Raw genomic sequence first — 20,568 nt, 5'->3', positions numbered from 1 at the left:
TTGTAATAGTGGCATCGTTATTGGCCGTAGCTTCTGCATGGGGATTCTTTTCAATGGTGGCGCTAAAGAAGGGGGCCCCTTAGCAGCCCCCATTCTCCGTCAGCAGCCTTAGCATGATGTGCACATTGCAGATGCATCTTCAAGCCCACCTTCCAAACCCAGCATCACCCCCAGCTTCTCTAGAGTAATTCCGCAGCGCCCCCGGTTGGCACAGGGCGCGTCCACCCTGTACAATGCTTGTCCAGTGGACGCTCGTCTAGTTTATAAAACCCAGACTTCCTAGAACATATGTGTCTCTTCAGACTATTTTTCGGCAAGTGTTTTATATGTCAAGCAACATGTTTATGTCCCCAGAACTCAGTACAACATTTGTCACAAAATCACGTGCAGGACAAGTGTCACGTGAATTATAGATGCAGTTGGGAGACTGTCCGAACCACGTGTAGATGTTCTGCAGAGGGAGCCGAGGGCCGGCAGGCCTGGGCGTCCCTGGTGGTGCCAGAGCTGGGAGAGCCGGCCCAGGTCCATGTTGCTTGCACACAGCAAGGTTAAGCATGATATGGTGGTCAGCAGGGGGGGTGTTGTAACATTCGACCCCCTATCATGGTAGTTTATTATGTGTAGAGAGAGTATTACTATGCTTTAGTTACATTTTAGGAAATTAATGGGAAGTTAGGAGTTGACAAGTAGTGCTTTATGATTTTTCCCATTTAAAATAAGGGGAGGGCGCCTGGGTGGCTCAGATGGTTAAGCCTCTACCTTCGGCTTGGGTTATGATCCCAGAGTCTGGGGACTGAGCCCCACATCGGCTCCCAGCTCAGCGGAGAGCCTGCTTCTCCCTCTCCCGCTCCCCTTGCTCATGTTCTCTCTCTCTCTCTATCTCTCTGTCTCAAGTGAATTAAAAAAAAAAAAATCTTTAAAATAAGGGGAAATAGGTTCCAGGTTGGCTTTATTTTTTACTTTTGCACAGGATGCCTGATTTTTAGGAGCAGACTATTGATGCTTGATGGGGAAATCTGTGTTTCATTTGTGAAAAGAATCCTGCTATTTAAGAAAACCAAAGGAGAGTTGAGAAACCACCATCAGAGTTGATCCTCTCATTTCCCAGAGGTGAAGGAAGCCGGTATCTGAGGGGAGCAGGCATGTGGCCCCCCCAGCCCCGCCCAGAGCTCTGTCTGCTGACCCTGCCTCCCCTTCCAGTCCTGCACAGAAGCCAACTCTCCTTTGCCTCTCTGAGAATCTCCTTGGGGAGCCTCCTGGATGTCACTAGGGGGATAAAACCACCCCCTGACTGCCAGCTGCAGATTCTAAAACCCTTCCTCATCTACTGTCTCCAGGTGCCTCAGGAGGTGGTGAGCAGGACGGGGACCCAGGCACAGAAAGGGCGCGCCCTCTTGCTCATGGTCACACACCTGCGCCTACGTGTTTCCTCTGTCCTGATTCATGGAGCTGCTTTTTATTTTTTATTTATTTATTTATTTATTAAAAGATTTTATTTGACAGAGAGAGACACAGCGAGAGAGGGAACACAAGCAGGGGGAGTGGGAGAGGGAGAAGCAGGCTTCCCGCCGAGCAGGGAGCCCGATGCAGGACTCGATCCCAGGACCCCGGGATCACGACCTGAGCCAAAGGCAGACGCTTAACGACTGAGCCACCCACGCGCCCTTGGAGCGGCTTTTTAAAAAGCTCTCTCTTTTTAGAAATTAAACAAATATTATTTATATAGTTAACAGAGAAAAATGAGAGTGTAAGGAAAAACAAAAGAAAAAGATTAAAACCATTCAAATATTTGTACCAGAGATAACCACATTTAGGATATATTTTTCCAGGCTTTTTTAAAAAAAAATATATATACATATATACCCATACCCACAGGTTTTTTAAAAAGAAGAATTGATGCCATACTTATTACTTTACTTTTTACTCTTTTTATTTAAAATCTATTTTTTTTTAAATAATCTCTACACCCAACGTGGGGCTTGAACTCACCATCCTGAGATCAAGAGTGGCATGCTCTGCCAACTGAGCCAGCCAGATCCCCCATTTACTTAATTCTGTTAAGAACCACTTTTCATGGGGCGCCTGGGTGGCTCAGTCGTTGGGCGTCTGCCTTCGGCTCAGGTCATGATACCCAGGGTCCTGGGATAGACCCCACGTCGGGCTCACTGCTCGGCAGGAAGCCTGTTTCTTCCTCTCCCACTCTCCCTACTGTGTTCCCTCTCTCTCTCTGTGTCAAATAAATAAATAAAAATCTTAAAAAAAAAAGAACCACTTTTCATGTCAGTGGGGAAGCACCTTCATATTTGATTATTCAGTAGAATTCCATCTTCTGACTGTGCCATTCTCTATTGTTAGGCATTTACACTGCTTCCTTTTTTTTCTCTTAGAAACAAAGGTGTGATGGACCTCTTTGAATGTTTGTATGCTTGCCTGTGAATCTCTTTAGGAAAATTTTTAAGCATCTGAAGTGTCTGTTGCTAAACCAGCCTCACAGAGCCACTTTTCATATATTTTTTTTTTTAGCCACTTTTCATATTATACAAAGGAGTTTTCCCACCTACCTGCCCACCCACGACACCTACCCAACATTCATCTGCTTATCTGTCCATCCATACAACCTTTATTGGACTGCTGATTATGTACTCATTAAGAAAAACATCTTTTATATGTCTGTCCCCATTATTGATTGTGGCCAGGTAGAAAGTTCATGACTTTCCCAGGTCCAAAGATAATACCAGCCACAGCTAACATTTACTGAGGGCTTAACTGTGTTTGAGGCCTTTTAGCTGTGAGTTTTACTGGGTTTATGTCATTTACTTTTCATTCTATGAGGTAGTTGCTTTTTCCCCATTTTACAGATAAAAATAAGAAACAAAGAGGTTAAGTAAGTTCCCACCCAAGGCCACGCAGCTAGAAAGTGGCAGAGTTGGAAAACCAGATAGAGAAGGACAGTTTGTAACTGGGCTGTGACTGTCATGAGGTTGTTTAAATAGATACATGAGAGTGTCCTGACCCAGAGTTGCCTTTAGGCTGGTACTTTCTTACCCAGGGCTGCTGCTGTGGCCGAAACCATTTCTCACCCTCCTCTTCTGTAGCTGCCCCTACCGCCTGCATTTGTTGTTTTATAGACCCTTAAACGTGCCATGTCCTCATTTTTGAGGATTTGAGTTTTAGACATTGTGAAATCAAGGCAGAAGGTGCTGGAACTAGGTGGGTGATGGGCAAAGGGTCTCCCGCAGAAGGGGCAGTGGTGCAGAAGCATGAAAGTTGTGGCATTTGGATAATGGGTGGTCTAGGATCAGGGGAGCACGTGGAAAGAGGAGGGCAGTAAGTAACTGGAGGCCATGTTGTGTGCAGGGCTTCCAATGCCAAGGTGAAGAGTTTTGCACTTAACATTTTATTATTTTTTAAAAAAATTTGCTTGAGAGAGAGAGAGAGCATGAGCAGGGGAGGAGGCAGAGGCAGAGGGAGAGGGAGAAGCAGACTCGCCTGCTGAGCTGGGAGCCCGATGCTCCCTGAGATGATGACCTGAGCAGACGCTTAACCGACTGAGCCACCCAGGCATTCCCTGCACTTAACTTTTTAGATCAGTGGTTCTCAGAGTACCGCCCTCAGACCAGCAGCTGCAGCCCCTGGGACCTTGTGACAAATGCTATCAGGTCCCAGCCCAGACAGACCTGCTCAATCAGAAACTCTGGGTGGGGCCCAGCAGTCTGTTGTAAGGAGCCTTCTAGGTGTCTCTGATGCTTGTTTAGCTTTGAGAACTGTTTCACGTAAGGGGGACTCAGTGGCAGTTTTCCACGGGGGAGAGACATTTTGTGTTTTAGAAAGAAATCAGGTTTGAGGGGACAAGAGTGAAAGCTTCGAGGTCAACCAGAAAGCAGTAAGAAAAGGCTGTGGGGTGGGGACATTATTGGGTCAGCAAGGGCTGCCAGAGGGACATTTGAGCTGTATCTTAAAGGATGCGTGGGAGTTCTCAAGAGGGATGGGAGAAGGAAGAGCGGTTGGAAGAGAGAGAGACAGCATGCGCAAAAGTATGGGAGAGAGAAGTCTTGTTCTGAGATACAGGGTTGGAAGGTGCACGGACTTTTTGGTGTCTCCTGCTGCGTGATGGGTCTCGGACCCAGGCCTCCCGTGTGGCTCCAGGGGCCATCTTTCCATGGTGGTGTCTTTGATAAAACCCATACTGGACCTGGGGTCTGCTCTCAGGGCTTGGGCTTTGGGATGAGAAACTGGCTCCTGCCCAACTGCTCTGGACCCTTTCCCCAGCCATGGCATCCAGGGACAGACCTTCCCCCTGATTGGGGTGGTGGACATTCACCAAACCACCCCACCTACAATCTGACAAGATGAGCTCATTTTCTTCCAGATTTTGTAATCTTAGCAAAAGCCTTTCGTAGTTTCTTAGGCCCACTTCTGCTTTTAAATATCAAATGGAGCAAGTGGGGGAAAAACAACCCAGAATATTCTAGACCAACACTGTCCAGTAGAAATGTAATGTAAGCCACATATGTGATTTAAAATTTTCTAATAGCTGTATTTAAAAAAAAAAAAACAGGTGACGTTAATTTAAATAATACAATTTTTTTTAAACCTAGTATATCGAAAGTAGTATTTTGACATGTAATCAATATAAAAATTATTAATGAGATATTTTACTACATTTTTCATTCTAAGCCTTCAGCTCCAACGTGTGTTCTACACTGAGAGCACATCTCAATTCGGGAGCTAAATTTTCACCAGAAATCTATATTTAGAAGTCATAAAATTTACAGTTGACAAAGTAGATGCAAAGTTGTCTCAACATTCTTAAACGTTTCCTAGTAACGGAATGGAGTGTCGGTTTTTAAATTTAAATTAATTAAAAGTGAATGAAGTCATAAATGTAGTTCTACACTAGGCACATTTCAAGTGTGGTCGGTAGCTGCTGGATTGGACAGTACAGACAGTGCAGCTCTGGATGTAGACCCAGGGTCCAAAAATGAGTGCACGAAACCCTGGGCTGCCCTCCTGAATTTTCTTTAGTTTATAACGGCCCCTCCCGCCCCCACCCCCAGCCCTGAGCCAGATTCTGGTCTCTGGGAAGGTCTTGCAAGGGTTGGGTCCGTTTTCCAACAGGCATTGCGGGAGTGGGAGCGAGTGGGATGGTGGGAAATATTTAAGTCACCTCCCCGAGGAGAGCAGCCCTGGTGTATAGCATCTGCCAGTTTCCGTGGTGTAAACATTCCCACTTTGGTTAATTTCAGGCTACAAACACCGTGTCACTGAGCGCGCTGGAAAGAGGTTTGCAGTAGCACTCATGCCTTACCCGTACGGTAGATGTAAATGACATCCAGAGTATAGGTAACAGTAGAATGTGGTAAAAGAATTAGGGAAAGGATGAGTTTTGAGTGTTTGTAATCTTTGTTTTTAATAGCATTAAAAAAAAAATTATAGAGTTATGTAACTTGATTTTTAATCATGGTTGTGTTTAACAGCCGGCTTACAGAAATTCCTGGAAATTTCACCATCAGTTTCCCAAGCCAGTGAACGCTAGCTAGCTCCAGCACGCCACGGGAGCCAGACCAGAGGTGTGTTGACTAAACCACAGAGCGCTGCAGCTGGGTGTCACACAGCCATCTGCTCATTTGAAGATGAGACAACTGCAGACCAGAGAGGGTCTGGGATTTACCCAAGGTCACACAGCATATTAGTCACAAGGCCAGACATGCAGAAGTCTTCAAGGACCGTGGATGAGAGAACCTACTCATGTTACACTGCCTTATAAAAAGCCCTTCCCTGGCTCCCCAGAATATATTCCACACCCAGGACGCAGGCTGTTGTCTGTCTGCCATCTGTGGATGCTTTCCCAGATCTCTTCTCCAGTTCTTCGAAGCTGCTTGGAGGCAGCACCTCCAGATGTTTGCTCACTTAGTGCCCTGTCCCAGGCCTGCCCTTCCGATGTCATCTGCAGTCAACAAGAACATCACTGCCTCCATGAGGCCTTTCACTTCCCCAGACCTCTAGGTGGAATTTACCTTCTTTTCTTTTCCTCTCTGCTCCATTTGTTCTCTCTCCTGCCACGCACATTTTAGTAGTTACCAGTCTTGGTGTCACCTCTGGGAGACTAGACCCTGCCTCCATTCTCACCCAGGGCTGATCCAGTGCAAGGGAAGGAGTGGAGGTCCAGGCTGGTCCCCTCTAGAGAGCTGAGGCTGTTTGGGGCACACCCTGCTCCAGGGAGACTGAAGTCCCACAGAGCATGTCCTGAGGCCAACTTTGGCCTTGTTTTTGAAAGAAGCAGCTCCCTAGCGAGTGGTAGCTGTAGAAAGGAGGGAAGGAATCTTCATTCCTCTAAACTTTTCCTTGTGTGGAATCAAAGGGAGGTGAGGGTGGCTGGGGTCATGCTTTTGCACATGGTGAGGATTCTGAAGCCTCTTCAGATCCGTTCCTGACCACAGGTCTTGCTCAGGCTTTTTCCTTTGGGGTTCTGTCTCTTCAGCACAAGGGAAGATGATGGTGACACAACCTATCATGTGATGAGGATTAAGTGTGCAGGTCAGATGTGGGCAGCAGCGTCTGGCACAAAGTGGATGCTTAGTTAATGCCATTGTCCCTCTCTCCTCTCCTCTCCCAGCCCTTTATTCTCATTCCCTGGATGCCTTCCAGCTCCTTCTACCCCGAGTTTCCTGCATCTCTCTCTCTTCTGACTTCTCTGCCTTTTACTTCCTGAGGCTTTGATGTGATCATGTCCCCCCAGAACAGTAAGGAAGGTAACGTGAGGGTGGATGACAACACCAGCAGAGTGAGGAAAGGCCTTCCTGTGCACACAGCAGGCCTGGCCATCCTGTTCAGAAGTCCCTGTGCCCCCGGGTTTTCGGAAAGTTTTGCAGTGAGTTTATTTGCCCAGCAGTCCCCTTGCTGAGTACTGATCAGAGCAGTGACCCCCTGCTTGGCATGGGAGGTCTGCAGAATCACGGAGTCTTCCTGGGTTTCCCCTGGGTATGAACTAACTGTTCTCAGTGTTGAATCTCTGCAGTATTGATACGATACTCTTGCTGGACTGCCTCTTCCACTCTTCATTCATTCTGCTACCTCTGTAATAGTTAACCTTTCCTTTTTTTAAAGTGGCTCACTTTCTAGAAATTGAATACACATATTTAAAAAGAAACTTTCATCGCACTGCCCTAAATGGAAAACTAGGACCCACTTGCCCTAAGCAGAAATAAAAGAAAATAAACCAGTTCTGTTAAATTCTAACCCGGTCCCTTTGCCTGCCAAAGCCTTCAGTCTGGGCACTGCCAGGCTTCAGCCTTGCTAAAAGGAAGTTGTCACAGTGGGCCTCTTCAGCAAAGTAGTACTGACTCCCCACTGCCAAGGTGGCCCCCAGAGTAGCCCCGTGGACACCAGGGTCTACACCAGGGTTTGGATCATTCTCTCTGTGTGTGTTGGGGGAGGGGGGCTGCCCTGGACATTGTAGAATGTTTAGCAACATCCCTGTCTCTACCCACTAGATGCCAGTAGAACCTCCCACCTCCCTGCTCAGTTTGACAACCAAAAATGTCTCCAGATGTTGCCAAATATCCTGGGGGGCTGCAGACTCACCCCCATTGTAAACCGCGGGCCTTTATCATTCAGCCTTTTGCTGTTGGGGTGGGAGGGTATCAACCATGCCAGACAGGCTCTGAGCCATGGCCCCTCACCTGTGTGTCAGCCCTTGGAGTAAGCTGCAGACTGATGATCTCAGGCCAGATTGGGCCTCCAGACGCTTTCTGTTTGGCATGCGAGACATGTTGCTAGCATTTTGTCAGATTCTGGCCTTGAACATTCTTAGAGATGTGGCTATATAGGCCGCCTTTCTGCCTGGCAGCAAGTGTGAGGGGCCCCACCGACAGGGGCGTGCTCTCCCGTGGGCCTCAGACCTCACCACTCCCTGATGTAGTCCCAGTACCGAGGCCTGTTTGTCATGGCAGTGTGCCACCGTTTAACTTCAAGTAGAACTGAGAGGAAATATTTCTTATCTCACGTCTCTATCAAAACTGAGGACAGTAAGGATCGTGCTCCTAGAAAAGTGTGTGAGAGCACATTTTTTCATATAGGCAGCTTCCTTTGCCCCATAAGTAAGCTACCCAGACCTGGTGGGCTCTGAAGTCAGGACTCCTGGCCTAGGGAGTCTAAAAATAGGCTTGTGAGAGCTCTGTGAGCTTCCTGAACGTGTATACCGATGTGTGTGTGTGTCCGTCCGTCCGTCCGTCCATCCCTGAAGGAGTGACTGGGGCTTTTTAGAGAGTAGCTTCTTGTCTGAAAGTAAACATTCTGCAAAGAGGAAGTGCAGGTCCCAGGGTCACAGAGCAGGGTGTGGATGGGAGGGGCCCCCTGTCCACACTTGACCATATGACCACATTTCCCCAGCCAGGGTTTCTGCGGCTTGTTGCCTTGGGCTAGGAGGGCAACTGTTGGTCGCTGACAGAGATTGCATATCTGGCCTTAAACAAGCCAGAGCTATAAAGAGAAGTTGATGGTAGAAAGTGGCTAGCAGCTCTGTGTACATCTAGAAAGTCGCTCAGTGTGGCCGGAGCCTGAGAGCTTCCTGGATCTGAGACCCACTCGCCGTGTGACTGTAACCGAGCGCCGTATAACCGTGCCTCTGCTTCCTGGTCTGCGATGTGAGGGACTTGGAAGGGTTGATCTCAAGGAGGTCTTTCCACTTAAGTTGGCTCATTTCGTCCTGACCCATGTTTCTCTGCTCCACGGGCAGCAGTAATGTGGGCCAGGCCCCCTTTCCATGGGCTGCAGGGTCGTGGTCCCCCTGGGGCCGCCTGGCATTCCCGAGCCTCTCCTCTCCCTCTGGATTGGGGCTGTGGAGCACCCACTTGTTGGGACACACACACGGCCACAGTAGCGCTTTGTTAAAACCCCTGGAAGTCTGCACAGGCGTCTCAGCCCTTTGAGGCAGATGCGTTACTGCTTTCTTGCCATTCCCCTTATACAGATGGGGTTTCTTGAGACTTGGGGAGGGAGAGCAGGGGAGGAGGCTTGCACCTTCTTGGACTAGAGGGTGAATCGAGGCGGTGGGGAGGGGTGGTGAGAAGGAAGAGTCAGCAAAATAGCTGGCTTTCGCTGGGCTCTTTCATGATTATCTCACCGAATTATCACAAATCTGTGGGGTAGAGATGCAGTCATTTCCATTTTACAGATGTGAAGACCGAGGGTCAGAGAGAGAGAGAGTGACTTGTCTTGACTCACAGCCAGGTTCCAACCCAGATCAGCCGGGCTCCAGAACCTTGTCTCCTCCCCCCTGCAGTGCCCCTCCCTGGGTGCCAGCCCTGGGCACCCCTGGGAGCAGATCAAAGAATGCAGCGTGTGACCCCGTGCCCTCCGCCTGGGGAGCCCATTGTCCAGCAGAGTGTTCCTTGACAGTGTCCGGTGGAGGGGGGCCTGTGGCCAGGGGATCCACGCGGCTTCTACCTTAGGCCCAGTGGATCCCCCTGGCGCTGCTCGTGTCCCCGGGCTGGGCCCAGGTGGAGTCCTGTAGCTGAACATGTGGACGGACAGGAGGTGTGACCTGGGGCTGCCTGGAATTCTGTTGGCATGGCCCGCCTGGGGTTCTGTGTGTCATGTTCACAGGAGCCGGGGTGACTCTGGTCTAGAGATTTGCCTGGTTCCCAAATGTCCTCGTGGGTTTTGTTTGCCATCTGACCCCGTCAGCTGGCTGTCATCCCCTCGGCCCTCCCGTACCCCTCACATCCCTTCCGTCCATCAGGCATGGGCTTTGGGGTCACCTAGACCTGGGTTGGAATCTGACTGCCCCCTCTCCTGCCTTGTGACCCGAGACAGGTCTTTTCATGCTTCAGAGGCTCAGTTTCCTCATGTGAACACGAAGGGTGATGACTTCACAGCACTTTGTCCAGGGTTAGAAACCCAGCATATCCCAGTTGGCGGACAGTAGGAGCCCTGTGCCAGGCACTTAGCTAATAGGTCAGGGGTGTTGCTCAAGGTAGATGGGCAGATAAGTGCGTAAACCAGGCCCCCAGGCTGCATAGAGGGCAGGCTTTTCCAGTTTTTTGAAATAGCACGAACCTTTATAATGGACATCTTTCCCTTAAGAATCCAGGCATCTGGCTTCGCTGGAAGGATCAGCAGCTCTGGCTCCATGGGCCTGTATTTCTGCACGGTGTCTGTGAGCCGGCTGAGTGTAGCTGGCCCGTAGGTGGGCACCTGCTGCCCTGTCTGCCTGTGCAACCCCCTGCCCCCCCCCCCCCCAGCGCATGTTTATGGAGCACCAGCTGTGGGCCAGGCACTGTCGCGGTGGTGAGGGCACGGACACAGAGCCCTGCCCTTGGGAAATTACATTCTAGGGGCAGTGGCGTGGGCCCCCAGAGTGTCAGATGGTGATGTGTGCTGTGAACGCATGGGCGCTTGGACTTGCCTGGGACACCCCCTGTTTTCTCCCTGCGCCCCGCTGCTCTGGAATGGCTCCTTGGCGCTGTCGCGGGGTGCGCGCTGGCGGGCTGCACGTTTGTGCATCAGCCTCTGCTGTCACGATGGTTGTGCGCTGGCCGAATGCACCGCACGCCTTCCTCACGGCCCCCTGGTGCATCACCACCGAGGAGGCGGCTCCTCCAGGTTCCCCCACTTGACAGATGAGCAACCCAGGCTCCGATCCCTGAACTTGCCCCCCGGGTCGTTCTGTTAGTCGGCGTCCAAGCCGGAACCAGCACCCAGCTGAGTGGGACTCCAGTGCTGAGTCCCTGTGTTCATGTTGGTTTGTGCAGGCGCGTAGGTTCCCTGGAGACTTGTGTCCCTCGGGCAGTGAGTTGAGGAAGGCCGGGGCTTATCTTGGGGGTGCAGTAAGACGCGTGTGCCCACCCTGCACCCTGTTGCTGGCTCTGCCCGCTGGGCCACATGGCCACCCCCACCCCTTTGTTTCAAATGCTGCGTGTCCCTTAAGGACCATCTCAAATGCCACAGATGTTTAACAAATTTGGTTGAGAATGGTGTCTCCTACCAGGCAGCCATTGCCTATGACCCTGCTCACTCCATGTCTTAAGGATTCGTGAGGCCATCTGACACCTCCCCTCTGGTCCCTTCCCACAGGGCAGGGGCACGGCCCTAGCTCCTTCCTCTCTGTCTCTGCAGGGGCCCTGGCACAGCTGGCTTTAGGGAATGGGGGCTGGGTAGGCAGATGGTCTGATAGAGCAAAAATGTCTGTGCAGACACACAACTTCCCGTGTCTCTCCCCAGGGACTGCGAGTTCAGTTTGCATCTGCCCCCGAGTCCGATTCCAAGCCCGAACTTGGCCTTTCCTGAAAGATGGTGTGATGAGGATAGTGGTAATGGCAATGACCATCCTAATGATGACAAGGACTGTCGTTTGCCACGTTCTGGCTAGGTGCAAGGCACTGTGTTTGTTATTCTTACGTGTGCGATCTCATTTAATCTCCCAAGTCCGCATCAGGGTAGGAATGTGTTGCCCCATTTTACAGATGAGGAAATGGAGGCCTGCAGTCACCCAATAGCAGCAGCCTTTGGACTCGGGCTCAGGGGACTTTGGTCCTGCAGCCAATGTTCCTGACCTCTGGGCTGGACAGTACCAGAAGGGGTAAGCACTCCCAGATTCGAATCACCTCAGTAGCACCCCAGAGCTGCCCAGGGACTTGGGTCAGCACATTAGGACGCGGCAGCACCTCCGTCTCCTCATCTGTTGATCCCACCCCAGGGACTGTGGCAGAGGGGCCTTAGAATGTACTAGACAGGCCCAGAAGCTCGCTGGATCATCCCTTCTCCTCTCTGCTTTGGCAGAGCTGCCCCTCCACCCCCAGAGCCCCAAGGTCACCCCCTGTGCTCCGAGTGCCCTTCCTGCCCATTGAGGCCACTCAGTTCACAGGGTTCCTCCCGCAGGCTTTCTGTGGATGTGGCAGGCGCAGCGGGGGGTGGAGGAAGGAGGCACAGCGTTCCAGGGAGGCCTTGTGGGCGTGGGCTGCCCCACTCAATGGCCACATTGTTTCGCCTGGAGCTCAGAGGTGCCGAGGTTTTGGGACTCCACCTACAGGGACAAGGCTGCTGAGAAGTGGGAGACATTTTTGTGTCGACTGTTTTGTGTTTGGTGGCTGCCCCGTGGACTTCTTTCCACAGACCTCTGTTGAGTAACCAGAAGCCTCTTGCCTTGCATGCTGATGGGGTGTCCCCCTGCCCAGGGGCAGGGAGGCCTGGATGACTGTAGTACCTGTCTGCTTCCCCAGGAAGAAACAAGCCCAGAGAGGCAAAGGGCTTGCTCAGGGCTCCATGCGTCAGCCGCCTTTGTGTCTTGGAGTCAGACAGACTGGGTTTATGTCCTGGTTCTGTCCCTTATGTGCTGAGTGGCTTTGGGGAAGCCCTTTCCTCACCAAACCTGTTTCCCCACCTGTAAAAGAAGGTAAGTATAACTGCTCCCAGTAAAGGAGTGCTTAGCACCGTGCCAGTATGCATTAGGTGCTCACTCATGGCAGCCATCAGCTCTCCTGTCTTGGGTGGCAGAATTGGGAGGGCCTGGCTTCTGGCTGGCTTTGCCGCATCTGGCTGTCAGCTAGGTTAGTCAGCCTGTGGCTGTTCTGCCCTGATGTCTGGGCATCTTAAGGCCACTGAAATGTTTCACTTATAATCATTCATTCATGTATCCAGTAAACACTTAATGATCAAGTGCAAGCTTGAGGCTCTGCTAATGGATGATATGGATGGACTTTTACAAGTATAAACTACTTATTCAATGATAAAGTGACTTTAGTTCCTCACCTTGAGCCCTAAAATGCCAGTGTTGCAAATGACCTACAGCTGTTCAAAGCTTCATTTTCCAGGTGTGGAAACTGAGGACTAGAGCAGGAAAGGGGTTTTGCCAGCCCCCCGGAAGGACAGTGGCAGAACTGGGACTATGTCCAGAGACCTTCTGGCTCTGGCTTATTTAACTTTAGTTCCAGGAATGTTGCTAACATTTATTTTTTGAGCACCTTGTGTGTACTCAGTGCTCTTATTGACTTCAGGGAAGGCCAGGGAGGTGAGGGGCCCTGGGCCCAGAGCAGAGTGTTGATGCCTCGTCTCTGGCTTTCGCGTGCCTCAGTTGTCCTGCGTGGACAGCCGGGCTGTGGTGGTGCCGGCCCCCGGATCCTGCTGCTCGGCCTGCTGCCTGTGGGCTGTAAAAGTTAATGTCTAAACCCTGTGGGTGGTCCAAGCTTTCTCTTATCTGGGCTGGGACATCCTAGCTCCCTTATCTCTCGGTGAGCAAGCTCACTTGGTATGTGTGAGCGGACCGGTGGGGCCCAGTGAGGGCTGGAGCACGAAGAGAGAGGGGCCCTTTCCCCTACCCACCCAGGGGCTGGAACTCAAGTTTTTTGTGGCTTCTTCCTTGAGGCATGAGGAAGGGAGGATGGAGTCACTAGGTCTCTTCCACTGGGGAGATGAGCAGAGCCCAGACTTGGCACCCAGATGGGTCCCAGTTCAGGTCCGGGCTTTTCCACTACTCGTTTCATCCGTTCACAGCCCTGAGAGGTGTGGCGGGTCCTCCCTGGCTGGGAAGGGACCAGCTGTGCTGTCACAAAGGCTTCTGTGCACTCAGTAGTCCCTTTCCGGTATGGATTGTCATGGGCTCTTCTGCAGCCTCCCTGTCTTTCTCTTTACTCGGAATTGGGTTTAATTCCATTCAGTGTTGACGCAATAAAAATCTTCTACTGGGTTTTTTCTTACGGTTTTAGTTTGTTTGCTTTTATTAAAAAAAGAAAAAAAAAACCCACTGAATCAGACCTTAATCTCTCTGAGCCTCAGTTTCCCCATATGTAAAATGGGAATAAAATATCACTAAATGCTAATAACAGTTGGTAACACTTACTGAGCATTGACTTACTGTGTGCCAGGTCATGTTTTCAGGGCCTGGCATACATTATCCTATTTTATCCTCACAATAAGCCCCAGGAAGTATAGGCATTTTTTTTAGGGTATCTACTTCAAAGCGTGAGTGGAAGATAATCCACGCAAAGCACGTGGCACAGGGCCTGGCACAGAATAAGCTCTTGATTCCAATTAAATGTCACGGATGGGGAAACTGAGGCTGACCCCAGGTCACTGACCTGGCAGGCACTTACCTGTTGAGGAGGTTGAGGGCACAGAGTGAGACCGTGTAGGTAAAATGGCTGCATACCTGGGGTTTTCTTGGTGTGTTACTTACAAGGACAGAAATCACCTTGGTGTTGATGTTTAGCCCAGAAAGGTGGATCTGGTAGAGAGGAGAGATTTTTTTTTTTTTAGATTTTTTATTTATGTATTTGACAGGGAGAGACACAGCGAGAGAGGGAACACAAGCAGGGGGAGTGGGAGAGGGAGAAGCAGGCTTCCCGCTGAGCAGGGAGCCCGATGCAGGGGCTCGATCCCAGGACCCTGGGACCATGACCTGAGCCGAAGGCAGACGCTTAAGGACTGAGCCACCCAGGCGCCCCGAGAGGAGAGATTTTAAATTCTGGCTCTGTCGGTCTTAAGGAGTATTGAGTTGATTCATTTGCATGGCTCTGAAGGAGTTGCTGCGGTGAGCATCCCCAGGCTGGAAAAGGAGGAGGTCCTTCATTAATTGAGCTGTGCAGGTAACAGTGCTGGGCGCACACCTGCCGGACCCCCTGCCAGGGGGGCTCGTCTCCCAGAGGCAGAGATTGGTTTTCTGAATGAGAACTCCGGGAGCACAAGGGCTGTTTTCCACTGCCATATTCCCAGCGGCTAACATAGCAGAGGGCCAGGGTAGGTGCCTGATGAATCCACGAATGGGTGAATCAATGAATGCACGAGTGACGGGAGAGGTGATGTGACCTGCCAAGATCATGTAACAAGGCCATGACCCTTATGCTCTTCCCTGACAGCTGCTTAATCTAAACTGATGGGGAGGCAAACACAGGTTTCCAGTTTCCTTTGGCCCTCAGCCAGAGAAGAAGCCAGCACCTGCAGGCTGTCCCCCATCAGGCACCCTCTGAGCACGCGTATGGGCTGGCGTCTCCAGGGAAAGGAAGCTCTTGAGTGCTGAGGAGGGGGACAGTCACGGTGGGGGTACTCCTCTGGGAAGAGGGCCTGGAAAAAGCAAGCGCCTCTCTTCCCAGAATGTGCTACCTGTATCCAAGCTCAGGCAGAGCCGCCTTCTTAACACCGGGCCGCTGTCGTGAGCAGCTTGGCTCCCGTGGGCCAGGTTCAAAGCCCAGCCCTGCCTGCACCGGCCGTGGGGTCCAGGGTAGGGCGGGAGGGGCTTCCTATCTTACAGGTTGAGTCGAAACCTTAAAATAAAGCTACTCAGATGCCAGCAGGGAAGATGTTTGGATATATTGTAGGCCTTCCCAGCAGGTTGGGGAAAAAGCGGAGCCCAGGGAATGGGGTATGAGCTCTTTAGTCAGAACACCTGGTTCAAATCCTGCCCTCATCTCTTAGTGGTTGGGGACCGTGGCAAGTTACCGACTCTCTCTGTGCCTCCGTTTTCTCATCTGGAATACGGGATGACGAACAACGGCCTGTGCGCCAAATCTGGCCTGCCCCTTGTGTTTGTAGATGAAGGTTTGTGGGCACACAGCTGTGCCCTCTGTTCAGGTACCTCTGGCTGCTCCCAGCTGCAAAAGACCATCTGGCCGCAACCTGAAAACATTTACTGTCTGGCCCTTTATGGAGAAAGTGTGCTAACCCTGGATCTGTAGAATGGGAATAATAACAGTGTTTACCTTACGGACCCGTGTGTGGGTAAAATGAGAGACTGTGAATAAGAGCCATGAAGGGCCTGGGACAGGACATTATGTCTGTAGTTTCCTGAGCTGAAGGGCACTTGGGTTACGTTTTTTTTTTTTTATTTTTCTAAAGAATTTATTTATTTATTTGACACAGAGAGACACAGTGAGAGAGGGAACACAAGCAGGGGGAGTGGGAGAGGGAGAAGCAGGCTTCCCGCCGAGCAGGGAGCCCGATGCGGGGCTCGATCCCAGGACCCTGGGATCATGACCCGAGCGGAAGGCAGACGCTTAACGACTGAGCCACCCGGGCGCCCCACGTTTTCTTTTTTTTTAGAGATCTTATTTTAGAGAGAGAGCACGCAAATGGGGAGAGGGGCCGAGGGAGAGGGAGAGAGAGAATCCTGCAGCAGACTCCACGCCCAGCATGGAGCCTGATGCGGGGCTGGATCCCAGGACCCTGAGCTGAAACCAAGAGTCGGACGCTTAACCGACTGAGCCACCCAGGTGCCCCAAACTGTGTACCATTAAACACCAACTTCTTATTCTCCTCTCCCCCCCATCCACTGGCAGTCACCTTTCTACTCTCTATTTCTGTGAATTTGACTACTCAAGGTACCTCACATAAGAGGGATCATGCTTGTACTTTGTGGCTGGCTTATTTTACTTAGCATATTGTCTTTGAGGTTCATCCATGCTGTAACACGTGTTAGAATTTCCTTTTTTCTTTTTAAGGCTGAATGATATTCCATTGTATACATGTGGTATGTATATACCGTATTTTGTTTTTCCATTCTTCTGTTGATGGACGTTTGGGTGGTTTCTACCTTTTAGCTATTGTGAATAATGCTGCTGTGAACATTGGTATACAAATATCTGTTGAATATCCTCCTTTCAACTTTTGGGTATATATCCAGAAGTGGAGTTGCTAGATCATAAAGCATTTCCATTTTTAATATTTTAAATTCTATTTTTAATTTTTTGAGGAACTGCTGTACTCTCTTCCACCATGGCTACACCATTTCACATTCCCACTAGAAATGCACAAGGGTTCCCATTTCTATACATCTGTGCCAACACTTGTTCTTTTTTTTTCTTTTTTTTAAAGATTTATCTATTCGAGAGAGAGAGAGAGAGAGAAAGCACAAGTGGGAGGGGCAGAGGGTAAATAAGCAGACTCCCCACTGAGGGTGGAGCGCGTTGTAGGGCTCCGTCTCACGACCCCAAGATCACTCACTACCTGAGCCAACACCAAGAGTCAGATGCCTAGCCACCTGTGCCACCCAGGCGCCCCGCCTTTTTTTTTCTTTTTTAAATAGCCACCCTACTAGGTGTGAAGTGACATCTCATTGTAATTTTGATTTGCATTTCCCTAGTTCGTGATGTTAAGCATCTTTTTATGTGTTTATTGGCTATTTGTATATTTTTGAAAAAATGTCAGTTCGAGTCTTTGCCCAATTTTGTTAGTTTGCTTTTTCGTTATGTAGTTGTAGGAGTTCTTTCTGTATTATGGATATCAGTCCCTTACCAGATATATGATTTACACATAGTTTCTCCCATTCTGTGGGTTGCTTTTTCAGTCTGTTGATAGTGTCCTTTGATGCACAAAAGTTTTAAATTTGGATGAAGTCCAATACGTTTATTTTTTCTTTTGTTGCCAGTGCTTTCAGCATATCCAAGAAATCATTGTCAAATACAATGTCAGGAAGCTTTTTCCGTGTGTTTTCTTGTAAGAGTTTTATAGTTTCAGCTCTTATGTTTTGGTCTTTGATCCATTTTGAGTGAATTTTTATATATGGTATAAGGTGTAAGGGTCTACCATCTTCATTCTTTTGCATATGGATGTTTAGTTTTCCCAACACCATTTGTTGAAAAGACTGTCCTTTCCCCCTTGAATGGTCTTGACATCCTTGTTGAAAATCATTTGTCCATATATGTAAGGGTTTATTTCTGGGCTATCTTTCCATTGATGTATATGTCAGTCATTCTTCAGTACCAAGGTGTTTTGATTACTGTAGCTTTGTAGTAAGTTTTGAAGTCAGGAAGTATGAGATTTCTAACTTTCTTCTTTTTCAAGAATGATCATTTTGGCTATTAGAGGTCCCTTGATATTCCATATGAGTGTTAGGATGGGTTTTTCAGTTTTTACAAAAGATGTCATTAGGATTTGATAGGGCTTGCACTGAATCTGTAGATGGGGTAATATTGACATCTTAACAATACTGAGTCTTCCTGGGTGCCTGGGTGGCTCAGTTGGTTAAGTGCCTGCCTTTTGACTCAGGTCATTATCCCTTGAGTCCTGCTTTGGGCTCCCGTGGGGAGTCTGCTTCTCCCTCTCCCTTTGCCCCTTCCCCCTTGTCATGCTCTCTCTCTTGCTCTCTCTTGAATAAATAAATAAAATCTTTAAAAAAAAAAAAAAGTCTTCCAGTCCACGAACATGGGATGTCTTTCCATTTACTTGTGCCTTCTTTAACTTCTTTCAGCAATGTTTTATAGTTTTCAGTGTACAAATATTTTGCCTTCTTGGTTAAGTTTTTTTTTTTCCCCTAAGTATTCCTGAGTTATTTTCTCCTTTTTGATGCTATTATAAATGGAATTGTTTCCTTAATTTCCTTTTTGGATTATTCATTGTCAATGTATGGAAACTCAACTGATTTTTGTGTGTGGTTTTATATCCTGCAACTTTGCTGAATTTGTGTTTATTGGTTGTAACAATTTTTTGTGTGTTCATAATCTTTAAGGTTTTCTACATATAAGATCATGTCATCTGCAAACAAGAGATAATTTTACCCCTCTTTTGCAATTTGCTTGTTTGTATTTTCTTTTTCTTGCCTAATTGCACTGGCTAGGACTTCCAGTATTGTGTTGAATAGAAGTGAAGAAAGTGGGCATCCTTGTCTTGTTCCTAATCTTAAAGGAGAAGCTTTCAGTATTTCACCACTGAGTATGATGTTCACTATGTTCACCGTCATATATGGCCTTTGATACGTTGAGGTGGTTTTATTTATTTATTTTTTTAAAGATTTTATTTATTTATTTGAGAGAGGAAGAGCACAAGCTGGGGGAGAGGAAGAGGGAGAAGCAGACTCCCTGCTGAGCAGGGAGCCTGACGCAGGGCTCCATCCCAGGACCCTGAGATCATGACCGGAGCCGAAAACAGATGCTTAACCAACTGAGCCACCCACGTGCCCTGAGGTGGTTTTATTCTATTCCAAATGTGTTGAGTAGTTTTCTCATGACAGAGTGTTGAATTTTGCCAAATGTTTTTTTCTTAAATTCTTTTTTTTTTTTTTTAAGATTTTATTTATCTATTTGAGAGAGAGAGAATGAGAGACAGAGAGCATGAGAGGGAGGAGGGTCAGAGGGAAAAGCAGACTTCCCGCTGAGCAGGGAGCCTGATGTGGGACTCAGTCCTGGGACTTCAGGATCATGACCTGAGCTGAAGGCAGTCACTTAACCAACTGAGCCACCCAGGTGCCCCAAATGTTTTTTTTTCAATTTTAATTTTATTATTATTATTTTTTTAAGTAGACTTAAAAAAAAAAAACAATACAGGGTGAACTCACGACCTTGAGATAAGACCTGAGCTGAAATCAAGCATGGGATGCTTAACCCACCGATCCACCTAGACACCCTGCCAGATGTTTTTTCTGCATCAATTGAAATGATTATGTTTTTTTCCTCCTTCATTCCATTAATATGGTGTATTACATTGACTGATCTTTGTATGTTAAACCATCCTTCCAGGAATAAATCCCACCGTGTCATTGTGTATAATCCTTTTAATATGCTGCTGAGTTTGATTTGCTAGTATTTTGTTGAGGATTTTTGCATCAGTATTCATCAGGGATATTGATCTGTAGTTTTATTTTCTTGCAATGTGTTTGTCTGGCGTTTGATAGGGTCATGCTGGTCTCATAGTTAGGTAGTGTCCATTAAGATTTTTTATTTTTTTTTTTGTGATTCAGTATTGGTAGGTTGTGTGTTTCTAGGAATTAGTCTGTGTTATCCAGTTTGTTGGTGTATAGTTGTTCATGGTACTCTCATAATCATTTTTGTTTCTGTAAAATCAGTAGTAATGTCCCTGTTCATTTCTGATATTAGTAATATGAGTTCTCTCTTTTTTTCTTAGTCAGTCTGGCAAATGGACATATGTTTTTAAATATCTTGGATGTATATCTAGGAGTGGAATTGCTGGATCATATGGTAATGCTATGTTTAACATTTTGAGGAACTGCCACACTGTTTCTAAAGTACCTGCACCATTTTACAATCCCCCCATCATTGTTTGAGGGTTCCAATTTGTCCATATCCTTGCCAACATTTATTGTTCTCCATCTTTTTGATTCTAGGCATCCTAGCAGCTATGAAGTGGTATCTCATTGTAGTTTCAATTAGCATTTCCCTAATGACCAGTGATGGTGAGCATCTTTTCATATACTTATCAGCCGTTCGTTTCTCTTTTTTGGAGAAACATTTATTCAGATCCTTTGTCCTTTTTAAATTGGGTTATTTGTCCTTTCATTGTTGAGTTGTAAGAGTTCTTTATATATTCTGGATACTAGTCTTTTATCAAAATAGATGATTTTCAGGTATTTTTCCCATTCTGCGGGTTGTCTTTTCACTTTCTTGATCCTGCCCTCTGATGTACAAAAGCTTTTTTTTTTAACATTTTTTATTTATTTATTTGACACACAGAGAGAGAGAGAGAGAGCACAAGCAGGGGGAGAGGGAGCAGCAGGCTCTCCACTGAGCAAGGAGCCCGATGTGGGGCTCAATCCCAGGACGCTGGGATCATGACCTGAGCTGAAGGCAGCTGCTTAATTGACTGAGCCACTAGGCGCCCCTGTACAAAAGCTTTAATTGTTGATGA

The 20,568-nt window shown here is 48.3% G+C and overlaps 1 protein-coding gene across 5 annotated transcripts in view; it reads left to right on the top strand.

The window, feature by feature from the left end:
* Positions 1–20,568, top strand: part of STK10 (serine/threonine kinase 10) — a 117,114-nt gene that overhangs the window by 24,889 nt on the left and 71,657 nt on the right. The gene's annotated exons all lie outside the window — the stretch shown is intronic.

This window comes from Halichoerus grypus, chromosome 2 (assembly GCF_964656455.1).
Source record: "Halichoerus grypus chromosome 2, mHalGry1.hap1.1, whole genome shotgun sequence".
NCBI lineage: Eukaryota > Metazoa > Chordata > Mammalia > Carnivora > Phocidae > Halichoerus > Halichoerus grypus.
Note: the sequence above shows the minus strand (reverse complement) of the source record. Positions and strands in the feature narration are given on the sequence as shown.